The 15880-nt window shown below is 44.2% G+C and overlaps 1 protein-coding gene across 4 annotated transcripts in view; it reads right to left on the reverse strand.

Moving 5' to 3' along the window:
* Positions 1–15357, reverse strand: part of RAI14 (retinoic acid induced 14) — a 160998-nt gene extending 145641 nt beyond the window's left edge. The window contains exon 1 of one of the 4 annotated variants that reach the window (XM_027520165.1): positions 15172–15357. The gene's annotated coding sequence lies outside the window, so the exon portion shown is untranslated. Of the gene's footprint in view, positions 1–14865; positions 14991–15171 lie in introns of those variants that run through there. The other 3 variants (XM_027520164.1, XM_027520161.1, XM_027520163.1) reach the window with 3 other exon arrangements.
* Between the last annotated feature and the right edge of the window lie 523 nt (positions 15358–15880).

Raw genomic sequence — 15880 nt, forward strand, 5'->3', positions numbered from 1 at the left:
AGAAAAAAAAAGTCCATGCTGATTAACGCACATGCAAGAAAGCAGAGACACACAGATTTGTAAACCAAGAACACAAATGTCCACTATTTCATGTGTAATCAGATTATGATGAAGCTAGTGAGCTATCATACTTCTCTAAGGAAACACTGAAAATGAAGGGCAAAATCCCAGATAACTAGGTAAAGACACAGGGAAGCTTAATCAAACCTGCATCTACTGAGGCCATTCTAAGTGTCAGGTCGGACTGGGGTTACAGGACCTACAAAACGACATACTACTTTGACCAGTGCTGTCCCATACTGCAGTCATTAGCCACACGTGGCCACTAAGCATTTGAAACATGGCTAACACAAACTGACATGCACTGTAAGTGGAAAATACACAATGGATTTCAAAGATTTACTATTAAAAAAATGTCAACTATATCATTAATAGCTTGACTGAATACATGTTGACAGATTTTTGGATATACTAGATAAAAATAAAAGATGATTACAATCTCAGTTGCTTCATTTTCCTTCTTGTGTCTACTAGAAACTTTGAAGTGACTTGTGATGACATGTATTTATGGCTTGCTTATATTCTATTAGACAGTAATGATTCACATTTTCCCCTCAAAGATTGGCACAACTGGCAATTACAACATCTTATTATTATTATAAGGCAGGCACAAAATTAAGGGAAAAAAGTATAGGTTATCATGTTTAACATTCACTTACTATCAAATCATAAAGCTCAGATCTAGTAAATCCCGCAAGTTGATAATGGATGAAAGTTTAAAAGATTCACTCTGCCACATGCAGAAGGGATGATTAATCAACAATTTCATTTCAAAGCTCAGCTCAGAGCTCTGTGATGTCATAGAGGGATGGGATGAAGGGGGTGGGAGGGAGGCTCAAAAGGGAGGGGATATATGTATACTTATGTTGCTGTACAACAGAAACTAACACAACACTGTAAAGCAATTATCCTCCACTGTAAAAAATTGTTTTAAATTTCATTTCAAGACTGACGGACTTCTATGTAAACTATTACTCTGTTATATATGGTTCAGAAAACATTTCTGTTTTTCTCTATCAACAGGTGGACAATTTTCCAAAGGATTCAAAAGGGAATTTAACTTCCCCATCACTTCATTCTAGACACTACTATCTTCATTTTAACCACAAGATTACTCCTCTGTGCCTAGATGGTGACTGAAACAAAAGTTGTCTGGTGAGACACAACGGAATTTGTTAATACAACTGGGAATAGGATTGATCACAACTATAGTAAATATGCCTTTATTCGGTCCACATTACCTAAGGATATAAAGAAGGACTAAATGGAGGAATGATAACACAGGAAAACATAGTCCCAAACTACACAGAAGATACCTGGCAAATGTGTGTCAATGACATATGAGGGCAACCCCTTTTTAGTGCTATAGCTTATAACAGCAGGTACAATCATACTGGCCAATCTACCAACAGTTCTTCAAAGGTAGGATACAGAACATGATAACCTTAGTAATATTAACAATAGCATAACATAATCATAGCACAATAGCACAACAAAAATCATAACAACAATATGATTTACATGATTACTTTGCAAAAAAAATTTTTTTTTACTATCTGATTTAAATTAGTATTATCTCATTTAATGTTCACACCACTTCAAAATTAGATCCTATTGCTTTTGTTCTCAGTTTCAAGATTAGGAAATTGCCACCCAGAAAGTTTATTTGGCCAAAGTGGCACAATTTACAAATAGAGAAGGCTGGGTTGACACTCAAGTTCAGTTTCTGGGCTGCATATTAAACAGCACTAGTAATTTAAAAAAAGTCTGACCAACAGACCAACCTTTTTACAACTTAAAATTTTGTTGCCTTTAAAGATGGAACAGTCCTCAGATCAGCCACTGGCATATACAGAGCTCCCCCTAGGAAGTCTGAACAAACCAATATGAAAAAAGGCATTCCTTTCTGGCTGTGCGCCCTCACAACATTCCAGGGGAAGGTGGCATTTTATTTATTTGTCCTTTTAACATGTGAAGCATATACATAGTGAATAAATGTAATGAGCTCACCAGTCCAGGAAAATAAAAATCCTTTTCCATACAGCTTGGCTAAAGATACCCAGTCAATAACATAAAATGTAAAGATAATTACAGACAAGTGAAGTGGCTATTTTTATACTCAGCTGAGCTGGCAAACTACAGACTGGAGTGGAGGTTTCCATGCTTTGGCAACCATATGAAAAAGCAGAACGGCTAGATATTTAAATCCTTCCCTATCACTAGGACATTTGTGTTCCTTAGGAAATTATTCTGATGTCCTGTATACTGTATACCTGTGTCCTGTATACCTCTTTCCAAGCTATTAAAAAAAAAAACAAAATGAAATACTACAATATTTTACAACCATTACATTTACAACCATAATAAAAGTGTGTCCTAAAACAATCACCAGTGAGACAGTAATGGGGCAGGGGGTGAAGGCAGTGTTTGTTCTGCAAGCCACACACAGAAGCACCCGCAGCCAGCAGGCTGCCACCTCAGATATCACCAGGATAGGGTGAGCTACTCTTTGTTTCTTTTGCCACCGCGGACAAAAACACCCATCTGCAATGTAATGAAAATCAAATGCACTTTGTTCCAAGGGGGTTGCACTTAAAATAATCAGGGGCTGTTTTAAAGCAGAAGAAGAAAGCAAGCTTGTTGCCAGACAAGTCACAAGTGGTAACACAGCCGTCCACAGATCGGCTGGGAGACAGGCTGGGACAGGGGTCATCTCTTTCTAGCTGTTAAAGACTCTAGAGGAAAAGCAATAGAAAAAGTCACCAAACAGCACACCGAACACGGCCTAAAGTTGTATAGCACAGAAAGAATCTAAGTATCAAGGTGTTGCTGACTGGATGTATACACAAGGTTAGTGGAAGAAAGGAGTTTTTCCTTTAAAAAAAAACTCTTAGGAAATCCTGGTTGGTATACAGATACTGGTTAGTGTCTATGCCTATATTTTCCAGTTTCTTCCGATTTCAAAAAAAAGCTCAAAGAGACTTCCCTAGTGGTCCAGAGGCCTCCCTGGTGGCTGAGATCATACAGAAGCGGCCTGCAACACAGGAGACCCGGGTTAGATCCCTGGGTAGGGAAGATCCCCTGGAGAAGGAAATGGCAACCCACGCCAGTATTCTTGCCTGGAGAATCCCATGAACAGAGGAGCCTGGTGGACTATAATCCATGGGGTTACAAAGAATCAGACACGACTTAGTGACTAATATACACTGCTGAGTCCAGTGGTCAGACTCCACACTCCCAATGCAGGGGCCCAGGTTCAATCCCTGGTCGGGGAACTAGATCCACATGCCGCAACTAAAGATTCTGCATGCTGAAAGACCCAGCATAGCCAAACAGAGATTTTTTAAGTAAATGATAAAGCTCAAAGGAAAGAAATGTGAAACTTTTTTCTCAAAAGAGAAAAATGATATAGCCCCAAAGAAAATTAAGGATTTTTTAAAATGAAGATTCAAGAAGGGCCTGAGCATATTCGTCGAAGTAACTTGCATCCATGATGAATGTGGATTGAGCCCAAAATAAGATTCACTTGGAGACAGAATGGTAGGCTTCTCCCCACCTGGCTGTGGGTGAGGCCTTCCTGACATGGTTCAACGTGGGACCTCAGGGCCCCACATATGTTTACGGCCCTTGTACAACACAGGTTTGAACTATGCAAGTCCACTTACATGCAATTTTTTTTTTCAATAAATAGACTGGAAAGCTTTTTGGAGATTTGGGACAATTTGAAAAACCTCACGGATGAACCATGTAGCCTAGAAACAGAAAAAAAAAATTTTAAGGTATATCATGAATGCATAAAATGTGCAGATCCCAGTCTATCCTTAAACAGGCATAAGGTGAGTGATATAATATAAAACTAGTAATGCATTAGATTTCTTACTGTTTTCTAACTTTGCTTTAAAAAAATTACAGTATGCCTCTCTCTCATAATAGGAGAAACTGCCTATCAGCCTATCAACATGCTAAGCAGCTTTGTTTAAAAATGTAACAGTTTTCAATACTGTATTATGAATATAACTGTAATGCTGCTGCTGCTGCTAAGTCGCTTCAGTTGTGTCCGACTCTGTGCGACCCCAGAGACGGCAGCCCACCAGGCTCCCCTGTCCCTGGGATTCTCTAGGCAAGAACACTGGAGTGGGTTGCCATTGCCTTCTCCAATGCATGAAAGTGAAAAGTGAAAGTGAAGTCGCTCAGTCGTGTTTGACTCTTCTCGACCCCACGGACTGCAGCCCACCAGGCTCCTCTGTCCATGGAATTTTCCAGGCAAGAGTATTGAGTGGGGTGCCATTTAATACTGTATACCATAAAATTTTATAAAGATTCATTCATTAGTGCCTAGGCTACACTACCATGAAGCAATTGTATCAATTATACTAAGCCACCTTAAAGCAATCACACCACTGTTTCTTCCTATAAATATGAATTTTTTCACAACTTTTCATTTTTGATGTCCAATGTTAATAATACATACAACATCGACAGTGTTTTGTATCATAAGACTACACTGATGTGGATACTGGCAATTAATCACATAAACAGACGTGAACTTAGGGTATCAATACATTGTATTGTATTGTAGGGTATCAATATATATACAGTACTGGAAGTGTATTTTCTCTTCCTTACACTATTTCCTTAACATTTCTTTTCTCTAGCTTACTTTATTGTAAGGCTACAATATACAACTGCACTGATTTCACATGCTAGCAAAGTAATGCACAAAATTCTCCAAGCTAGGCTTCAACAGTACGTGAACTGAGAACTAACAGATGTTCAAGTTGGATTTAGAAAAGGCAGAGGAACCCGAGATCTAATTGCCAACATCCACTGAATCATAGAAAAAGCAAGAGAATTCCAGAAAAACATCTACTTTTGCTTCATTGACCATGCTATAGTCTTTGACTACCTTTGTTGTAGATCACAACAAACTGTGGAAAATTCTTAGAGATGGGAATATCAGGCTATCTTACTGCCTCCTGAGAAATCTGTATGCAGGTCAAGAAGCAACAGTTAGAACCAGACAAGGAATAATGGATGGTTCAAAATTTGGAAAAGCGTACGTCAAAGCTGTATACTGTCACCCTGCTTATTTAACTTATAGGCAGAGTACATCATGCAAAATTTCCAGCTGGATGAAGCACAACCTGGAATTAAGATGGCCAGGAGAAATATCAATAACCTCAGATATGCAGATGACACCGCCCTTATGGCAGAAAGTGAAGAGGAACTGAAGAGCCTCTTGATGAAAGTGAAAAGGAGAGTGAAAAAGTTGGCTTAAAACTCAACATTCAAAAAACTAAGATCATGGCATCCGGTCCCATCACTTCACAGCAAATAGATGGGGAAACAATGGAAACAGGGACAGACTTTATATTTTCTTGGGCTCCAAAATCACTGCAGATAGTGACTGCAGCCATGAAATTAAATGACGCTTGCTCCTTGGAAGAAAAGCTATAACAAACCTAGACAGCATATTAAAAAGCAGAGACATTACTTTGCCAACAAAGGTCTGTTTAGTCAAGGCTATGGTTTTTCTAGTAGTCATGTATGGACATGAGAGTTGGACCATAAAGAAAGCTGAGTGCTGAAGAATTAATGCTTTTGAACTGTGGTGTTGGAAAAGACTCTTGAGAATCCCTTGAACTGCAAGGAGATCCAACCAGTCAATCCTAAAGGAAATCAATCCTGAATATTCATTGAAAGGACTGATGCTAAAGCTCCGATACTCCAGCAAAGAGCCCATTCATTGGAAAAGACCCTGATGTTGGGAAAGATTGAAGGCAGGAGGAAAAGGGGCTGACAGAGATGAGATAGTGGATGGCATCATTGACTCAATGGATATGAATCTGAGCAAGCTCTGGGAGATGATGAAGGATAGGGAAGCCTGGCGTGCTACAGTCCATGGGGTCGCAAAGTTAGATACGACTGAGAGACTGAACAACAACGATAAATAATATCTATAACATACAAAATATGTGCTAATCAACAATTTGTATTACCAGTAAGGCTTCCCGTCAACAGTAGGCTATTAGAAGTTAAGTTCTAGGGGAGTCAAAGTGATACACAGATTTTTCAATTTGGTGGTAGTGGGGTGGGAGGTATCCCCCTAAACCCCTACACAGTTCAAGGGTCAACTGTGTTTTGCTTCTGGCTGCCTTTGGTAAGGAAGAAAGAAAAAGCAACTCACAAGTCCATTAGCCTTCCAGCTCAGAGGTTCCCACGTCCTCTGGGGCAGCTGGGAGGAGCCACTGTGTACAGGCTGCTTCTCCCACCAGTGAAATGTCTATGGGTCAAAACCATCCACCCAAAGTCAGCATCCCTTCCATTTTTGAAAAGCCATCAATCACAAACAGGTCAACTCTCGTAGGAGGAGATGGTCAAGTTATGTGAGCCTTCTCATCAAACTAAGAGGCTCAGCACAGATCTTGTTAACTCACTGACAAAGCTTGACAAATGGGTTTGTTTATGTAGTTCTTGCCTAGCAGGATCCCAAGGGCCTGGGTTCCAGTTCCTTTTCCAACCTTCCTGTTGCTGCTCAAAGCCATCTGCCTCACCTCGGACTCCCCACCAGACTCCACTGCAGCAAGTCAGAGTTTATACCGGTCCTCTTCATTCATAACACTTGTCCTTAGCTACCTGTGGGACTCCCAAGGTCACTGTCTATATCAGAGAGAAAAAGAAAAGGACAACATCTAGAAGCCCTGTGCCAAGAGTAGCCAGAACTTAGGCTCACCTCTAGCTTCGCCCCTTATTGACTGTGCCATGTTCAGAGGGCTCATTTCCCTTTCCTAGACCTCAACACCTGCTGTCGATTGAGTTCCCCCCACGACCCCATTCCAACGACTAGAGCCCTGTACTCCAGTGGGATGAAAATGTGCTAACCTCATTAAAACTCAAAGCTCCATACTGTTCATCCCCAGATCTTCTATCTACCACTCAATGATTCCACCAACATGTACTGCTCACAAGGGATTTGATGCTGAGTAAGACGGCCCAGACCTCCAGAATCTGCCAGTCTAGAAGCAAAGTGACTGGTGCAGACAGAGAAGGCGCTCAAGTCAATTCAAAGAACTTGTCGAAAAAAGCTTACATTATTCACCTTCTATTAAAGCCAGCTCAAATATTCACTAAAGAGATAGAGGATGTCACCTAAAGTGGACAGTGACAGAACAAGCTCCTGAGCATGGCTAATGGCCCTGGGATGACTCTCTCCCAGCATCTGCTACTTCCCAGAGATGGGCTAGTTCCTCTGAAAAAGCCAGCTTCTGAGGACCAGCTCCCCAGCTAGGAAATGTGACCCTATCTTCCTCGGGTCCCTTTTGGAGGCAGCCCCATAGGCTAGGAGACTGAGAGGAGAAGGACACAGAGAATTGGAGATACTCCCCCCACCTGGTTGAGCAGTCAGAGATTGACCCTGTGAGCTAGAAGTGTCGTGTGCTGGACCCAGGGACATCATTCCCTCCTTCAACAGGAAAGGGAGGAAACTGCTGTCCCCTGGAAAGCAGAAAACGGTATGTACCAGCACCAGACCAAGAAATATCCCTGGGGTGAGGAACTCAAGACCCAGCCTTAGAATCCAGCACATCTCTGTGAAATAGTCATACGACAGGTTTACTACTTATTACTCCTAAATAGCATTTTACTGCTTCCAATAGAAATAGCTCCTAAAAATTTTCGATGGTACATAGACTGGTTTTCCTACTGAGGGTATAAGACCCACAGTTATTACTTTGCACTCTTGTAGGATAAGGCTCCCCAGGTGGCGCTAGTGTTAAAGAATCTGCCTGCAATACAAGAGACACAAGAGATGCAGGTTCGATCCCTGGGTCAGGAAGATCCCCTAGAGAATGAAATGGCAACCCACTCCAGTATTTCTTGCCTGAAAAATCCCATGGACAGAGGAGCCTGGTGGGCTACAGTCCATGAGGTGGCAAAGGGTCACACATGACTGAGCAACAGCACACATACACGTATGATATTGTCAGGTCTGAGGAATAGTGGCACTTGTTAGAAAACAGACCCCTTGTCATTGTACTCCGACCTTATAAGGTGGCTGTTAAAAGTAAATAGGACAAATGCAACAAGATCTTCTAGGTACATTCAACAGATCTTGGGTTAACCTGGGGATTCCAAAGATGTTCACAACTAGCTGAGCCCAGGGACTGCCACGAACCTTTTGAAACCAACAAAGATTACAAGTGGATAGCATCATTGCATGTAAGTGAATTTCCCTCTAGGAAAAGAGGTCCAACACCTGCATCCAATTTGCAAAAATGTCCATCTTTGACTCAAAAATATTTAAGAATTCCTGCTAGATGGCCTGCCTCGGTCTGCAAAATGAACTTCTCTTGGAGGAAAACACTTGACTCTGTGCTGCCCTAGAGCAAAGGAAGCTGCGCAGCCTTTTATTCCCCACCAGTGAGCTCTGCCAAAGCTTTCCTTCCTGGCTGGGTTTCTGTCATTTCAGCCAGCAAAAGGAACTGGACAGACGTAGTGAAAGTGAAGAGAGAGATGCTGCTGGGGTTGTTAATTCTAGACTCATTTAGCTCTTTAAAAAGAAAATATTCTGGATTAAGCAAACTGAGTTCATCTAGAAGGAAAGAAAAAAAACTGTAGATTGATATCACTGTTGCTGCTACTGCTAACTCACTTTATATATCACTGTTACCAATTGCAATACTTAACAGGGACAAGAAGAGTTAAGGTTTGAAAGTAATTATTGACAGCGAGGGAAATTGATATAGTAGAGGACAAAATGCTTATGCTCGATTACTTGATGATAAAGTTGCTGTTTGCTGCTGCTGCTGCTGCTGCTGCTAAGTTGCTTCAGTCGTGTCCGACTCTGTGCGACCCCATAGAAGGCAGCCAACTAGGCTCCTCTGTCCCTGGGATTCTCCAGGCAAGAATACTGGAGTGGGTTGCCATTTCCTTCTCCAATGCATGAAAGTAAAAAGTGAAAGTGAAGTCGCTTAGTCGTGCCTGACTCTTAGCAACCCCATGGACTGCAGCCTACCAGGCTCCTCTGTCCATGGGATTTTCCAGGCAAGAGTACTGGAGTGGGTTGCCATTGCCTTCTCCGAATTTGCTGTTTACTAAATGCCAATTTTAGGAAAAAATTATGTATTTTCTTGCACTGTACAATAAACTCCTTGGCCTACAACCAATTTTTCTCACAACTGGATTTTGTTCATTTAGAAGCAGGGAGGAACGAGTCATGAACTCCCAAAGATTGCCCCTTACCCAGGGGTGACCGATGGCTGTGGAATTTATAAGGCAAGACACTGTTTCCAGTGAAGGCCAGTTACTATAGGAAGAACTGGACTAGGTCCCAGGTTCAGGTTAGATGAGGTGAGACCTATCGCACAAAACCAGCTGGTGAAGCAGGCAAGACACAGTAACTGTTCCAAAGGCGGGAAGCAGGTTTTTAAACTATAGGTAAGGCTCAGACAGTAAAGAGTCTGGCTGCAGTGAGGGAGACCCAGGTTCGATCCCTGGGTCAGGAAGATCCTCTGGAGAAGGAAACTGCAACCCACTCCAGTATTCTTGCCTGGAAAATCCCAAGGGCAGAGGAGCCCGGTGGGCTACAGTCCACGGGGTCGCAGAGAGTCGGACATGACTGAAATGACTTAGTACGCACATACCTATTTAAAGACCCAACCTCCAAATGCAGTCACATTCTGAGGCACTGGGAATGAGGATTCAATATTTTGTGTGGGGGGAGGGGCGGTGGGAAAGGCATACAGAATCCAGTCCATAACAGTTGGCTAAACTTCACTCTTTGCAACTGAGCAGTTTCAAATAAAAAGAAAAAGAAAACCAAGGCTCAGAGAGGTGATCTGACTTCCCTGAAAAGGAATACATCTTCTGAACTTCAGCCTGCATTTGGCTAACTACCTCCACTCCTCAGCCTTTTGATTTCTGTTTCACTTCTCCTCCAGGCTCCCGAAAGTTCAATATCTGATGAACACCCTGAAGGGCTTTATGGCAACACGAAAGGATGGGTGGATGTGTATAGTTCAACGTTAACCACCTACTATGTGGCAGACACTCTACTATACACAGATTATAAAACTGAAGAATGAGGCATACTTCAGTGAGAAGAGGTTTTGTTTTAAAACACATGTTAAGTCCGTAAAATTACTTGCTAAAATATTGATTACTAATACCCATCGGTGAGCCTGATGTCAAAGGCTGGAGCAGTCTGTTCATTGCAGATGGCTGGAGTGGGGAAACTGAGTTTGATTAACAATCTTTCATTAAACTACTACCACCTGTACTTTTCACCTCATGGGTAGCAATAAAACAAGAAATAATCTCTAAATCACGCAGCATCTTCATGATTTTCTTAAAAGGATACCATCAGTATCATACACCTATGTAATTAATTAATCGGGGGGGATCTAGAATCCTTTTCACTATCACCCATTTAAAATACACCCGAGGCTTTTGATATATTTAGCTTTGTCTTGTCAACTCCTATATTCATCATTTCTCCTACACAGAGGATATTCAGTTGGCTTCTAGCAAAATAATGCACAGCACTAACAGTGAATGCTTTCAGTACCATGAGTTAAGGACTGTCTGATATGACAGTTTTTCTTTTACGTATTTCTAGGTATACTATTTTATATGTTGATTGCTTCTGGATCTTCATATTAAGGTCACCATTCCCCCCAACCAGAGAAAAAAGAAAACATGACCTCAGGATGAATGCACAAAAATCAAAGCAATGATGAATAAACCCTCTGCAACAATTCAGAGAGATACACTTTCTATTCTTGGAAATTCAGTGTGGTGGGTGTTACTCGAGATCATTTCTAGTCTGTTTGGATCCTGTATGGAATGGAGAATGAGTATCACTTGGTCATGCTCATCCATAGCTGAACTGCTAGAAGGCTAAGGTACTAAGAAAAGGAAAGATGGGCATGCTTCTGAGCATCGTATTACTTATATTTTCCTCTGAATTCAGGTTAAGGCAAATGTTGAAGAAAAATTTGAAGACACAAGTGCTTTGTGGGATAGATCACATGGATTTAATAGAGTGCTCTGTTTATAAGAACCTATATTTTTATCCTGATAGAACCTGTAAATAAGACATCTGGGGCACTCAGTTGCAGCCGGGGTAACAGCCAGCACCACTGAGGATATTCAATATGTGCTAAGAAAAATTTTAAGTAGAAAATCACAACAAAAGGCATGAAATTCAAATATTTGAGTACTTACTGTGTGCAACACTGTTCTTGACACTACCAATTCACTAGTAAACAAAAGAGACAAAACCCTGTCTTCATGGAGTACAGATTCTAGTGCAGACACTCTACTAACGTGAACTAAACTAATATTAATTCCTGGCAAATTAGAAGGCAATTACGTGCTAGGAAGAAAATAAAGGAGAAAAGCGAATTCGCTGGTGGTCCAGTGGTTAGGACCCAGAGTTTTCACTGCCAAGGGCCCAGGTTCGATCCCTGGTCCAAAAGAAAAACGAGAGAGAGAGAGACAGAGAAGAACACCAGGGTATGCCATGAAGGGGTGGCCAGAGAAGATGATTTTTCTGAGTGAAGAGCTGAGGGGTTGAGTGGCATAAGCCTGCAGACAGCTGGCAGAAGAGTGATCCAAACAATGGGGAAGAGTAAATGCAGTGGCTCTGAGGCAGAAGTGTGCCTGGCAACTTGAAGTAACAATGAGGAAACCAAAGGGTTTTAATGCCTTAAACTGCTTCCAGATTAACAGAGTTACAATCAGATGGGAAATGTCATGAACACAGCCATATTTTCATACACGCATAGAGCAGGTACATGCCTCTGTAAATGGGTGGTGGCTCAGATGGTAAAGAATCTGCCTGCAATGCCAAGGACCTGGGTTTGATCCCTGGGTTGGAAAGATCCCCTGGAGAAGGGAACAGCTATCCACTCCAGTATTCTTGCCTGGAGAATTCCATGGACGGAGGAGCCTGGCAGGCTGTAGCCCATGGGGTCGCAAAGAGTCAGACATGACTGACTTTCACTTCACTTAAGCCCCTAATCTTTCCAAGCTTGAAGAAATGAGGAAGAGAAGGTTGAGCAAGTAATCCAGGGTTACACCTGAGTGACTGGCCAAGAAAAGGCTTTAGTATAAATATCCCAAAATCGCATCACACTTTTGTCTCAAGCTTCGATCCCTGGATTGGGAAGATCCCTTGGAGAAGGGAAAGGCTACCCACTCCAGTATTCTGGCCTAGATAATTCCATGGACTGTATAGTCCACAGGGTTGCAAAGAGTCGAACACAAATGAGTGACTTTCACTTTCACACTTTAAGAGGCACTCGTTTTTCTAAAAAAAAAAAAAAACAAAAAAACTGAAGAACTCAGCCAACTAACATAACCTTAAAAGCTAAAACTGATTAATTTCACTTTTCATTCAGCAAGTAACTGAGAGACCCTACATATACCCTATATACGTGCTGAAGAAGAAATAATAAATGCATCATTACCTAGATCCCACTACTCAGCAATCAACTGTATAGGTGTGTTTCACAGAGAAATTGCTCAAGCAGAACACATTTCAGATGTTGACTGTAGCATTGTTAAGTTAAAAAAAAAAAAAGTAGAAAAAGATCAACTGTCCTATGCAGAAAAAGTGTAACAGTGAAAAACTGGAAACTCTCAAATTTTCTCTTGGCAAGGGAAAGAGCATGCTATAATTTATTCATACACTAGAATTCTCTGCAGCAGCTAAAGTAAATAAGATCTACAGACATCTCAAACACATACTGACAAATTTAAAAATGCAAGCTGTACGTATATAGAATTATGCTACTTAAATAAAATGTTAAGCTTGGGGATATGGTTTGTAGATATGTAACACAGAAGTACAAACACGTTTGGACACTCTGTATACTGACTTCACAGTAGTGGTTATCTGAGGATGGATGCAGAAGAGGAGGGATGGATAAAATATTTCAGTTGCAGTTTATTTTTGAGAGGGGGATATGAAGCAAATATGGAAAGATTAGGAACTCAAACATAAGTAGTGGAAAATGGAAGCCTTACTATGTTCTCTTTTTGTATGTTTGAAATTTTTCATACTTTTACTTTAAAAAAAAAAAAACAGAAAGGATAGAAGGAAGGGATAGACAAAGCTCTTCCATCACATTCCAGTAACTCCAAGGCCAAGTTTCCCTAACTTTCAAAGCTCAGGTTCTTCACCCTTAAGAGGTGAGTGATGCTAGATGTGCCTGTCTCAAAGACGCTACAGAAGTGGCAGTCTGGAGACAGAACTTCATTGTCAGATACAATACTGGCAGACAAGGGCACTACATCGTGTCCCCACTGAATCTCCAGGGCCCAGCAGCCATTACTTTATTTCAATTTCACAGATAATAGTAATAAGATTTTTCAAGAGGGTTATAACCCCTCCCCCCCAAAAAAAGGCATTAAAAACACATATAAGGAGTGTAAATGACACAATAAATGCTTTACTGAAGCATCTCGATGAATGCAGACAGCCCAGAATGGGACCACCTCTCCCACTCCAAGTCATGCAAGGACTAGTTAAAAATTATAAGAACAGGATACAATTCCTCACATAAAATCAACTATTTTACAAGCAAAATAGAAAAAAATATGACACTGGTTAAGCATCACTAAGAAAGGATAATCAGATTACATCCATCAGTAATAAAATTCCCAGCCACACCTGTAAACAGGACTCCGCAGGCTGGAGACCAAGCAATCAAAATCCAGCCTCCCTGTGATGCGCTGTCTCCTTTTAAAGTTTGTCCAAATCTCAAGAAGGTGAGAGTCTCCTCGCTAAGATGAGCTTCTGCTAATTCTTACTGACCGACAAAACCAACTCCTCCCTCTGCCAGGCTCTGAGGAGCTTGAGATCACATTCTCCAGGGAACTGGCAACGTTTCCCCATCCCAGGGCGCTCGGGAGTCTCCTCTCCCGGAAAGAAAACAGAGCCCATCTAAATCACCTGTGAGCCTGCGGCCAAGCGAAGCCGCAGGTCCAGGTGAGCGACCTCGAGTTCGCACATTTCCCCAATCGTCGGAAACGAAGTTGCGCTGAACTGGGCTCTTCGGAGAAGCGCCAGCCTAGGCACAGAACTCAGGCGCTGGGAGATCACTTGCAACCTCTCCACTTTAAAAGCCCTGGGCTCCATCTGCCGCGTCTGCGGTCTCTCCCGGCTCTCAGCCCCACCCCCCTCCACAAAAGCGGGGTACGAGGTCCACAGCAAAGGAGACTGCGAGCCTAGGGTTAGCAAACGGACTCTGCAAATTGCAGAAACTAAACCGCGGGCACACAACCTGCCCGAGCCAGCAGCGAAGGGAGGAGGGTGGGTTAGGGAGGGCACCCACCCTTCTGGGCAGAAGATGGGGTAGATGGCGGGCGGGCGCCCCTCTTGCGGCTCCAAGAACTCCCTCCTTCCGAAGTCTGCCCGAACTCCAGCATCCCTCCTCCCGGCCCTCCTCGGAGCTACGGTGGGGAAAAGGACTCGAAAGATGGGGGAGCTGGGGGGGGGGGGGGCAGTTGCAGGCCTGGAGTGGTCCCGCCTGCACCCTGAGGGTTCCCGGAGTCAGGAAGAGAACAATAGCGGACCCTCAGTCGCCCGAGCCCTCCGAGTCTCCCGCTCGCGCCTTCCTCCCCAGCTCCTCCAAGTTCAGCGCGGAGGCGGGTCGAGTCCAGAATCGGGGACCTGGGGGAGCCAGACGCCGGGCAGACCAGGCAGGTGGGACTGGGAGCAGGCTCGGGGTACCCAGAACGCCCCGCCGGGAGTGGAGGGGGCTAGTCATTCATTCCCACCCGCGGTCCCTCCGCACCTACCCCTACCCCAGCCGGGCTGCGAGTGGCGGGGAATCAGCAGGAGAAAGCCCCTCTCCTGACTTGGCGCGCCCTTCCTCTCTACTCGGACCCCCACCATTCCCCTCTTCCTCTGTTTCTCCGCCTGTCCTCTTCAGACACTTGGCGGCAGGCGGGGAAAAGGGACTGGTGGCGGGACCCTCGCAGCCACTCCGCCCTGCGCGTCCTCCGCGCCTCCTACCCTCATCGGAGCCCCAGACACAAAGGCGGGGACCCGAGCTGAGGACCCCGCGCCGGGAAGCCTCCCAACTCGCGGCGCCGCGCACTCACCCCATCTAGGCGGCGGCAGCGGCTCCCCGGCTCGGCCCCGCTGGCTGCGCAACCCCGCCCGCCGCTTCCCCAGGAAAACGCGGCCGCCGGGCTCGCTTCCTGCTCGGCTTCCTGCGCCTCGGTCCCTCCTCCTCCTCCTCCCCCCGCTGCGGGGGTCCGTGGGCGCCGCGGCTCCCGGGCTGGGCCGGCGGGGCGGGGGTGGCGGCAGCACCACCACGTGGCCGCCCGGCGCCGGCCCCCGCCGACCCGGATCCCGCGGGAGCCGGGAGGGAGGTGCTAACCATTCCCCTCCTCTTCCACCGCGCGCGGCCCCAAATTCCGCGAGTCAGGTGATCCGGCCCCGCGCTCCGACCGCAACCTGCGGGAGGTGCTCCCGGCCCGCGCGCCCCAAGCGTCCGCAGCCGGCTTGTAGTTTTCCGCGGATCGTGGGATTCTGCCCAGTGAATCTGTTTGCATCATCGTCACCTGAAGCTAATGGAAACCACCGGTGTTCCGACCCCCGGGATTTTAGAACGGATGAGATACTGAATAGTATTCATTTCTGGTTAACGTCCAAAGTCGTTTGTGGTCGTGTTGGTGTTTGCAAGTCACTAATCCAAGCGCCTTCTACCCAGAATCAAATCGGTCATAGTTTCCAAAATTATTGAACAGAAAGGAAACTAAAACCTGCTCAGAGTCTCTGGATTGAACCAGTTGGTCGGAGCGACTG

The sequence above is a fragment of the Bos indicus x Bos taurus genome, chromosome 20 (genome assembly GCF_003369695.1).
Source record: "Bos indicus x Bos taurus breed Angus x Brahman F1 hybrid chromosome 20, Bos_hybrid_MaternalHap_v2.0, whole genome shotgun sequence".
Classification (NCBI taxonomy): domain Eukaryota; kingdom Metazoa; phylum Chordata; class Mammalia; order Artiodactyla; family Bovidae; genus Bos; species Bos indicus x Bos taurus.